The sequence below is a fragment of the Chenopodium album genome, chromosome 24 (assembly GCF_948465745.1).
Source record: "Chenopodium album chromosome 24, dcCheAlbu1.1, whole genome shotgun sequence".
Taxonomy (NCBI): Eukaryota; Viridiplantae; Streptophyta; class Magnoliopsida; order Caryophyllales; family Amaranthaceae; genus Chenopodium; species Chenopodium album.
The window spans coordinates 27,383,895-27,394,965 of record NC_137857.1 but is presented as its reverse complement, the minus strand read 5'-3'; the positions used below and the strand labels follow the sequence as shown (position 1 = coordinate 27,394,965).

Here is an 11,071-nt window from a genome sequence, read left to right as displayed (position 1 = left end):
AATCAACTAAGGATGAACATATTAAAGTTAAGATATGTGTGTAACAGCACAAATCCAAATATCCAATCACTTTAATTTTGAATTGTTGTTAATCTCAATTATTGGTCTTGGCTAGGGTTAATGGAGCTGTTGCATTGTCAAATTGTGTACAATGAACATTTTTTAATTGTAGGTGGAGATAATTGCTATGTTATTTATAAACTGCTAAGCAATAAGAGTTAATTTATTAACCATAATGTAATTGTATTGTTCAGTTTTCTTGCTAGTTTAATAAATCCTATCGTATTTTATATACTCTTTAAATTCATTGCTTATATCTAATTTGCATTATATTGGTGCAGTTGCTTATATAGAAACAAATATAACCATTTTAAAGCATTATTGTACAAAATAATTGATAATAGTTTTCATCATATAGCATAGAGTTTTTATACATAAAAGATACTAAGTTCAATACAAATATTAATAGTGCACATCCAACTCCACACAAATCGATGCACGCAATAGTCCAGCGTGTTTTTGTTTGACGGTATGAAATTTACCGTTATGATGCGTGCTTTGATATGTTCAATTAGAAATTCTTTTGTTGCATCAATTTGTAAGATTGTTTAACATTAAATTTTGCCAGTAATCCATTGTTGGTAACTTTGTTAACGTAAGATTTTTGGAAGAGAGGTAAAACGGGAAAATGAACATGAAGAAATTATTATTTTTTTTTTTAATTAAAATGTATAGTGAATGCTATTGATTCTAGACTCATTTCACTATTCTTAAGCTTAGTTGACTATGTCTTACAAACTAAATTAAAAGCGTAATGTTTTTTTGGTGGGAATAAGGTAGAAGAGAAGTTATATTATTCGTATTATTTTGATAAGAATTGATGAGCAGAAGGGTAAATCTAATCTAAGGGTATAGATTGGATAGCTATTGTAAGATTATGTGGACCAAGTAATTGCAAAAATATAAGTTTTCGTTATATATATATATATATAAAAAAATTCAACTTCAAAACACCTAACTTAAAGCCTTTTGAAAGACATTGATTCTAGACATTTTTGAATGATAGATGGAATTCAATCAATTAATAAATCAAATACTTAATCACATAAGTGGAGTCAGCTATATGAACCAAAAGTAATTTTTCCGTATAATTAAAACAAAAATTTTCCTGCTCCATTGCTTACGATAAAATAATGTCTCATTATCGTGCAAATCCATAATCTTCATATCCTCCCTTACTTCATCATATCCTGCCTTACTCCTTCATATCCATCACTTTCATTTTCTCAATTTTAATTCTTAATCCCTTGCACAAGACTTTCGCTTAGAACCGCCACAATTTTCTTAACAAATTATATTAATATTTTGATATGCTAAATTATGGGCAAATACATGAAAAAAGGTTAAACTACATGAGATGTTCTAATAGTGTCTCTTTCAAGGGTTTTAGCAAGTCATGATTGTTGGCTGCTAAAGGCCCCAAATGGGAACAAGCAACCTTCAGAGCACCAGAATAATCTCCAGAATCAACCAGTTTCAGAAACTCAACCTGAATACAGCAAGAAGCCAAGTGAGTTATCTCTCTAGAAGAATGAAAGCTTTGGCCTGGGCATCAACCGTACATTCATGAGACAAAAGAAGTATCATTACCTGCTTCAGTTGGAAAAGCAACAAAAAATTATGCCCAAAAAATTCAGGGTCCAACGCATCCACTTCTTTGACAACCTCAGCGGCCATACCTCGATCAGCTAAATCTTTAATGCTCAAAACAGTCTCACATCTATCCTCCTTATATGTAGAATCAGCAGGGCTATTTTTTTTAGAACCCTACAATATCATCACTTTTAATAATTAGCTACAGGAATAGGCATAGCTACCAAAGATGTATTCATATCTCCTTCAAAAGGACTTTACTAAACTCGCGCTTATCGCTCTCATTAGACAGTATGCCAGCAGGAAAATAAGGATCGGCACTTCTTTCCCTCCATCTTTTGCGTCTTCTCCCTTCGCCAACTGCATGACTTTTATTTCTCTGGCAAACCTTCAAGCTCTTAGTTGGATGAGTGCTGCTAGTGCTACAATCATCATGGTTACTTGTACTCTCACAAGGGAATCACATCTCCACATCAGTATCTTGCATCCTAATCATGACTGTGCTTATTTCAGCACCATCAACATGAGCATTAACAATGGAAGATCCATCATCTGAACTTTTACTATTTCCACAATCCAGATCATGGGAACCATCTAATGACAAACCAGTGGCATTTAGTTGATTAGCTTTCAAATGACCAGTGTCAACCGGCAATGTAGAACCTGCCCAAGAAGAGAGGTTGGAAAAATAAAAAATGAAATATATTCACATTTGAAAGTAGGGAGGACAAACTGAAACATTGTAAAGGGTGAGCATACCAGTGGAAGGCACACCAGGAGAAACAATACCCCTGTAAACACAATATTCACGGACGAGCTCATCCAGAATAGATTCATTTAATCTCATGCGGCATAATTCATTCTACATAAAATAAATAAATACAATACTTAGCTGATTATATACTGATTATACATTTTCACAAAGAAAATAAATAAATATACTATTTATACATCACAATTTCAACTATCGTACAAATCAGTATGATATAACATGCAAAGCCATTTATAATACAAGATATTGAAAAATAATATTACTAATGAAAACTGAAGATCAGCATGCCTAACCACCATGCTACTTTCCCCTACTACATAACTTGTTTGGACATGAAAAGGAAATCCTATAGCAGGTCTGAAGGGTAGATGTGTTCATTATTGTTAAGAAATGAACAAGGAATTTTTCAAATAATGTAAATATGTGGTATAAAAATACAACTTTTTGAACGATAGTGCAAAAGGCTATAAATCATGAAGCTAAGAGAAAAGTTAGATCCCAGCACTATCATAGAGTGAATTCACAATAATCATATCATAACAGTTCTAGATTTTAGAACCTAAACCTTCAAGATCATGCATCAATTATTACATATACAACCTGCTATCTTTTTCCTAAGGATAAGTATAATATGGTATATACATGGCCATACAGTTAAAAAGTAAAGATGAGATCCCTCAGACCTAATCCTAAAGATAACAGGAAAAAAACGAATGTCATTTAATGTAAACATATCAAACATAAGAACAGAATATGTATAGAGAGAGTAAAGGCTAATGAGTTTTTATTTTTTTTTTATGAGAAGTAAAGGCTAATGAGTAGTGATAACCTTTAAAGCCTGAACTAAGTCACCCTTTGTGAATTTTAAGCTTTCAACTGCCCCCTGTCTGGTAAGCTGAACAGCATGAGCTAGGGCTTGTACGTCCTCCTGAAATGAAAGGTGCAACAAGGAAAACCAATGATTATTGAATGTGTATCATCAAATATCCTTTTAGTTTCAGTGTATTTTTAAACCACTTAACCACATCATCACTTTATTCAGCATACAGCAATAGGAAGAATAGTAGCTTGAGAATCTCACTTCCTGTAATATAGGCACTCCAGAAGCCGACTCTTGAAGTGTTGCTGGGGCATCTCTTTCCTCAAGAAGCAACCTTTCAGTCAGGTCCGAGATTGGTGAGGGGACTCCTTGTCGAAGACAGAACTCCTTGTGTAAGCTGATCTCAATTATTATAAAAGGGCCAAGAATATCAGCAACAGACACAAACAATTAATGTATTCATTACTAACTTTCATGAGAGCACAAAAAAATCAATGTAAAAGAACCAGAAAAGGATGGGAAGGGAGAAAAACCTTATGAGATATCTCAATGTCATTGAGAACAAGGGATCATGTGCTTGAAGTTGTGCTCTCAAATAGAGGACATCAATCCAGCAATTTCAAATCTTCGTCTTTCAGACCACTGCAGCACAGAACACCAAGACAAGGACTATTATGCATGTGTTACAAGATAAACAAGAACTTGACTTAGAAAAAAGTAGAAACCTAAAGCTGTTTTATGAAATTGATAATCTCAGAAAAAACAGAATTACATGTCGATTCAACCCAATATGGTAAGTAAGGGCAGAAGGGTGCAGAGCCCTGAATGGTAATTTGCATGAGCTTCTGAGCAAAATTACGGAGTTGCTCATTTTCTTATTGGTTCTATGCTAGGAGAAAATGGGCAGATTGGTCTTCGTGATGCAATATTGCAATAACATATTAGCTGGAGGATGGTGAGCATATATACGGAAATGAATATAGTGAGCAAGATTCCGTATGAAAGAAAGTTGGAAAGGGTACCAAATGTAAAAATAAAATGAAAATAAAATAAAATAAAATAAAAAGAAGAAGAAGAAAAAGGAGCATAGTAATCCGACAAAAAAAATTAAACATATACACAAGCGAACACAGTTTTCACAAAATAACCAGAAGGCAGAAGCCAGATCCTGAAGTAAATTTTTTGGAATTAATTAAAGCCATTCCACGACAAATAGGGCACTTCAAAAAAATAAAATTATTAACTTGTTCATCAAAAAGCCATTTCATGATGTGTCTATGATCAAGCCAAATTGCCACGACATGCAGAAGCTACTTGTGGTACTATATAGCATAAAACTAAAATTCACATTTAAGAAAACTTATATTTCAAATTTTAGTCTATATAAGGTTTAGAATCTTTCAAGCCTCCGCAAAATAACAAAATAAGGTGCTGCAAAACTTTCAAGAAGATCACCAGATAAAAATGGGCATTCCAAATTGACAATTTACATGTGAAAGCTGTGCTATAAGCCTATTACAAGTATACCCTCCAGATTCATCCACAACCGTGCAACATCTTATCATTAACAAAGCCACTCAAATATGTTCAATGGGAAATATTCCCGGCTGCAGGGCTGTATACCTTATGCATACTTTGAATGACCATTACTACTCCCTAGGCAAGCTTTACATACCTCATCATTGGTTCAAACATCAAGAAGTCAGATAAACTGACAAACTTTTGTCGTTTAACATTGTGTGTGCTTTGACAAAGCTTCCATTGTGTGTGCTTCGACAACATCCACTCCTCATACCAATTATATCAAGCTTAACTTATTTCATAAATTTATCCACTTGTCTTGTAATCGCTTTTTTGCTCCTCCTGTCCTAAAATAAATATACAGGTTCCTCACACTAATCAATTCTGATAGTTTGACTCACAGGCTCAACTTTTGGGGCACAAGTTATCTGTTTCACAGGTACAGGAACAGGAAGATGGTGAATTTTTAAAAAATACGGTACACCATTGTAGCTCTGCTTGGCTTTGCATATCTAGATCAATGAATAAAGGCCCAAATTAGCCTTGAGATGATGATGGAAGCGTGTTCATCATAGCTGACTTAATTCATATTTGTAACTTAAATGGCAAAGTAGATAATTTGCAACACTTAAGTACCCTCTTGGGGTCTACTAAACTTCATGGGAAGCACCTCATCATCTATCATTTTTATGCCTATAACACACAACTCGTTGATCAAGTTCGTGATTTTTTTCAAGACTAAAATAATGGTTGTGGCAGGTGTGTATCAGGTTCATAAAAGCTAGCTAGTTTGGAACCATACAAGCCTATCGTCTATTACACCCTAAACCCTATAGCTTTCAATTATGGTTCCTCAGTAGAAGTAAGAGGCATCATATATACCATTATACCCGGACAGATATTTGAACACAACAATTCAAATAATTCCTTAATCAATAACCCATAATTAACCACGACATGTTTCAAACAGATAAATCAATTTTTTTTTTTTTTGAAACCAAATAAATCATAAATTAGTCATTAGATGAAACCCAAATTTTATTAAGAGACAAATGAAATTCAAAATAAAAAAAGTACACCACTTACAGTTTCAAGCGAAAATCAACAACTACAAAAATAAGTAGAAAATCAAGAAAATAAAGTTTCAAGTATTTAATCTTCATATACCTTTCAAATTTCTGCCGAATTAATCATCAATGACGTACTATATACTAAAGTTGGACCACCACAACCGTCGAAACTACCACCGCCGCAAAAACTCCAGCCTGAAGCTGCCGCCATTTGTTGGAAGAAAAATGAGTGGGGCAGGGGCATCGAAAGCCAACCTAGACCAGGAAAGAGGAATGAATCTTAATTTGATTTCTTCCCTAAATTGATACTGAAATGAAATTAGAGGGTTAATTCAACACTGCAACAAACTAAATGGAGCAATGTGATCCTTATACTCCAGTGCTATAATTATAGCATTTGAACAACATTATAAATATACAAGCATGTGAAATTCTGGAAAACGCCCCCAAAATTGTCAACTATACATACAATGATCAATGGACAAGATTATAGAACCCAATTTTTGAACACACCTCATCACAATAGGGTTTGATCCAAAAATTAGCTGTAACATTACCCATAAAACTACCACAAGTATTAACAGAATAACAGGATATGAAAGTCTGAAAAATGCCATAAAAATACCAAATTTCACAATGATCAAGGATATGATTTTATAACCCATTTCTTAAATCGCATCTCATCACAGAAGGTTTTATTTTTTTCATTTTTTGGGGTTTGATTAAAAGAAAATTAAAACATAAAAATTACCCAAAAATTCCAGAAGTGTGGATTTTTGCAAATTAAATTTTCTGAAAAAATAAAAAAGGAAGAAGAAAATTTTATACCATGTCATCCAGTTGGTGGACAAAGCGAAGAGCCTCCCAAGTGTAGGAACGAAAATCAGTGACATGGAAAGCAAGGTGAGACCATGAGGAGTCAACTGCAAAACCCCTGAGCAAAAATGGGGTCAGCGCCTGAGCTCCATCGCCATTAGAGGTAGCAAAAGCTTCAAACCCTGGTATTGCTTCGCCAAAAAAATGGGTTGAAATCTTAATTTAAATGCATTTCAATAGCTCAAACTTATACTTTCACAACTTGATAAACATCTTACCACAGAATTTGCGTCAATGGAATAGAGAAAGCACAGAGTACAGCTTCAATGGTGGAGAAATAGAGAGTGGAAGGAGAACGAAAGATTTTTTTTTTAATCAAAAACAGAAAACTCAAATGAAAGTGAAAGCGTGAAAGAGGGGAAATGAATGGAAGGGTGTATAATGATTTATAGTACAAGCATCATAACTTTAATTGATTTGGTAAAGGAAATCCTTGTTTTATAGTGACCAAATGGAAAATATGATATGAGATACTAAGTGCAAATTTTTTTCCCCCTTCTAAAACTACTTAAATAACTTTTATTTTAGTTTTCATTTGTTTATTGTCGTGTATTGTGATGTTATGGTCCTATGGGCATATGGCACTTTGGCCTAAACTTATCCATTCTATGGATGCAGATCTATGTAGTTGATTCCTTGGACCGAGAACGGATTGGAAAGGCAAAGCTAGAGTTTCAGGTGATCATATGATGAAATGGGAAGAATTCCATTGTTTGGTACCAATCGATTTCGTGAACTGACCTCCTTGTTCTTCTTTCAGACTATCATCAATGATCCATTCATGCTGAACAGTGTTATTCTGGTGTTTGCAAATAAGCAAGATATGGTATGAACTTACTACCTCTGAAATAATCTGTATAGATTAAATACAGCAACAGAAATGATAACCCAGTATAGTTTTCACCTAATAACCTATGGACTATCCTCAGCAGATTGCCTATAAAGAGTGTTATTATTACCAAGCAGTCTTGCTAGCTTCAGTTTGATAAAACACAAAGAAGGTCTTCATGTTGTACTTATTTTTCTTTAGTAATTGGTCTATGGCAGGGGTTTGTTTAAGATGTGACAAAACCTGTTGTATCAAATCTTAGCACTGGGTTACTATAGGATAGTTTTGTTATTTTTTTCCCCTTAAATGAAGGATTGGTTCTAGTGGGGCTGAGTTGAGCTTAATTGCTCAAGTAGGTGGAGATGATAAGGTAGTTAAATCAATTACATGGAGAAAATATGATTCTTGTGTATATGGTTCTGGAATGTTGATGCCTCTTTCCCTTTTTTTGGTGGTATGGTTTTTTATTTTTTTTATTAAATTTTTTTATTATCATTATTTCATTTTATTTTGGAATTTTGTTTCTGGTAGTTAGAAGTTGTTGAAGGATCTCAAATATAGTTTGACTGGCCGGTGAGATGTGACTATGGCTGTGAAGGACTGTAGGATTATCAATATACCGTCAAAGAAGATGTTGTGCTCATTAGAGTTAGGCTTTTGTTCTTTATAGTTAGGTTTGATGTTCAAAAATGCACAATGAGCAATATGCATACATCTTGACTATCAAATTATTGGGTCCAAGACCGGCCCAAACATTCATGTAGACCTTGGAATATTAACAATGAGGGAAACAGAACTATATAGCAGTAACTTGGCACAATGAAATGCAGCAAATCATACACTGGTTTACCTGGTTGCTACAACCTCAAATGAATTTACAATTGGAGCATCTGAAAGTGATTCATCATATTCAATCTTCACCATCGAGGCTCGTATGTTGAATTTCAATTCATAGATTGTAGCAACCAATGTATGCAACCAAAAACAACATCAAAGATAAGACAAACCCATAAGTCATCCAAATCAAATTACATATATTAGATCAAAGCAAACCCATAAAAAATCAATAATGAATAGTCAATTAAACTATTGTCTAATGACACTATATGTATAAATTAAATTACACAGGAAATTTATTTTTTATTTTTTTTTTGAGGAAAACCAGCCGGTGTAATCATTAATTATTGGACAAAACGTCCGAGAGTACATAAAGTGAAATTTCCGCAGGAACATGAAATTAAACACTATATGAAATAATACATTATATGAAATTAAACCCTAAATTGTCAAATTAATACTCGAGGATCTTAAAGAAGTAACGCTACCTGGAAGAAATGTTGATTCAATGGAGGAAAGCTCAGATTAATCTTCAATATAGTTATTGAGCTGTTGAACCATCAATTACGGACATGAGCCGAGGCAAAACGACAATGTTCATCTGAGCTAAAGCCAACCAAGCCGAGGCTATCCGAAGGTGTTTTAGCTCAATCCGAAGGTGTTTTGGGCAAGCCGAATGTGGTTCAGCCGAATTAAATTGCATTGGAGCCGAAGCTCCTCTAACCCCCAAACGAACCAAAGAACCAGCATCAGTTCAGCAGAAATCAATTCAAATTAGGTTCTTTTAAGAACCCTAAATCGGGAAATCAGAATCCCAAAATCAGAAATTGAAAATTTGAAAACCAGGAAGATCAATCAATCCAATCAATCAATGAAAGAGGAAGGAATCGCAATTAGTCGATGAACTTTCGATGAAAAGAAGGAATTAATCGAAGGAAATTGCGAAAAAGAAGAAAAAAAAATGAGGAATCTGAAAAACGAAATTGCATTGGAAATGGAGATGGTAAATTCAGAGTATAGCTTTAATGGTGGAGATGGAGAAATAGAGAGAGCAGGAGGAAAGAGATAGCGAAGTTATTTTTTTTTTTTATCTTTATCATCTATGAATAAATGGAAGAGCTTAAAATTGGGAAAAGAGATACAGAAAAGAGTGGAAAATGGATGGAAGGGAGGAAAAATGGGAAAAAGTATAATTTAGTGACTCAACAAATTAAATGAAATTACATCTAAATACAAGAATAATAACTTTTGTATACATCCGGTGTACAGTAATTTACTGTACATCGGGGTCACTTTTTATTAAGTTTAGGGTCACTTTTACAATATTTTGGGTAACTTTTATCAGTAAAACATATATACTTCGTAACTTTTATTTATTTCAGGGTAACTTTTATTCATATTAGGGTAACTTTTGTTCATTTTAGGAATAACTTTATAACGGATGTTCAATATTTATTGTACATCCGATTTATTTAAAAGTTTGTCATACAAGAAACTCAAACTCTCCAAATTTTGCCAAGCTTGTGAGCAGTGAAATTCATTGACTATAGACTCAAGGCATGTTCTCATTGGTTGAACTCAGCTGAACTGAACTGAACTGAACTCAGCTGAACTGAACTGAACTGAACTCAGCTGAACTGAACTGAACTCAGCTGAACTGAACTGAACTGAACTGAAATGAATATTTTATAAGAGAAGGAAATTAGGAGCTGAACTAAACTGAACTGAATTGAGCTGAACTGAACTGAACTGAACTGAACTCAGCTGAACTGAACTGAACTGAACTGAACTGAATTTCAACGTAAGAGAACATGCCCTCATAATACTATTCCTTTCATGTTTGACAACTTCCTACTTTTTAAGGGGTAGGGATTAGATGTAAATCTATATAGCTTTATTAGGTAGTAGGTTGTAATTGAAAATTCTAAGTAAATGAAATATGGTTAATATTCAGATTATTGTTCTTGGAGTTCTGTTTTGTTCTGTTTCTTTGTTTTAAAAATAATATATGTATCTTTTGTAACATTGTGTGTTGTGATAGTATTTTGAGAGTTGTTATTGGTTTTGACATGGAATGTTATTATTTTTCTTCCAAAAGATTTGCTGTTTTGAACTTGTATGGCTTATTAGGATCATTTTACATTTCAAGCAAATTTATGTTGTGATTAGCTATCTTGAAAATACTGATGAGAGTGTCAAGGTAATAAAAAATGAGGCCTAACTTAACATTGTGGCGGAGTGGTAGTAGCTTTAATAATTTTAGACTATTCGAGCACTCTTAAGTATTGGATCAAAAATTTTAGTGGTGACACAATTCAAAGATCGTCTAATGCTATACATGTTTTTAGAGAAACTAAGGGGGTGTTTGGTTTAATGATTTTAGATGTAGGAAACGGATTCAATTAAGTGTTTCTATTTCTACTTGTTTGGTATGTGTTAAAAGTAACAAATACCATTTCCTAAGGGTAACAAAATCCCCCAATTTGTTACCCTTGACAAACTAATGGAAACAAATTACGTTTCCTTACTCAATCACAATCTACTCAACTTGTTTCCATTCCATTAGGATACCAAACATATAGTAAAGGTAACGTTTATCATTACCCTTTCCCCTACTTATTTGAATCCTTTCCGTTTCATTTACAATATTTATACCAAACACCCCCTAAGTTATAAAAGCTTTGAAAGGTTAA

At 33.6% G+C, this 11,071-nt stretch overlaps 1 pseudogene across 1 annotated transcript; it reads right to left on the bottom strand.

Moving 5' to 3' along the window:
• Window positions 1-1,151: 1,151 nt before the first annotated feature.
• On the bottom strand, window positions 1,152-8,465 carry LOC145610729 (uncharacterized; annotated as a pseudogene). The gene is made up of 14 exons (XR_014106305.1): window positions 8,406-8,465; window positions 7,454-7,565; window positions 6,665-6,843; window positions 6,350-6,439; window positions 5,168-5,278; window positions 4,921-5,030; window positions 4,736-4,802; window positions 3,779-3,887; window positions 3,507-3,642; window positions 3,255-3,353; window positions 2,413-2,515; window positions 2,117-2,316; window positions 1,651-1,827; window positions 1,152-1,549 (listed from the first exon to the last, which is right to left on the bottom strand). The product of XR_014106305.1 is annotated as an uncharacterized LOC145610729 (transcript).
• Window positions 8,466-11,071: the final 2,606 nt, after the last annotated feature.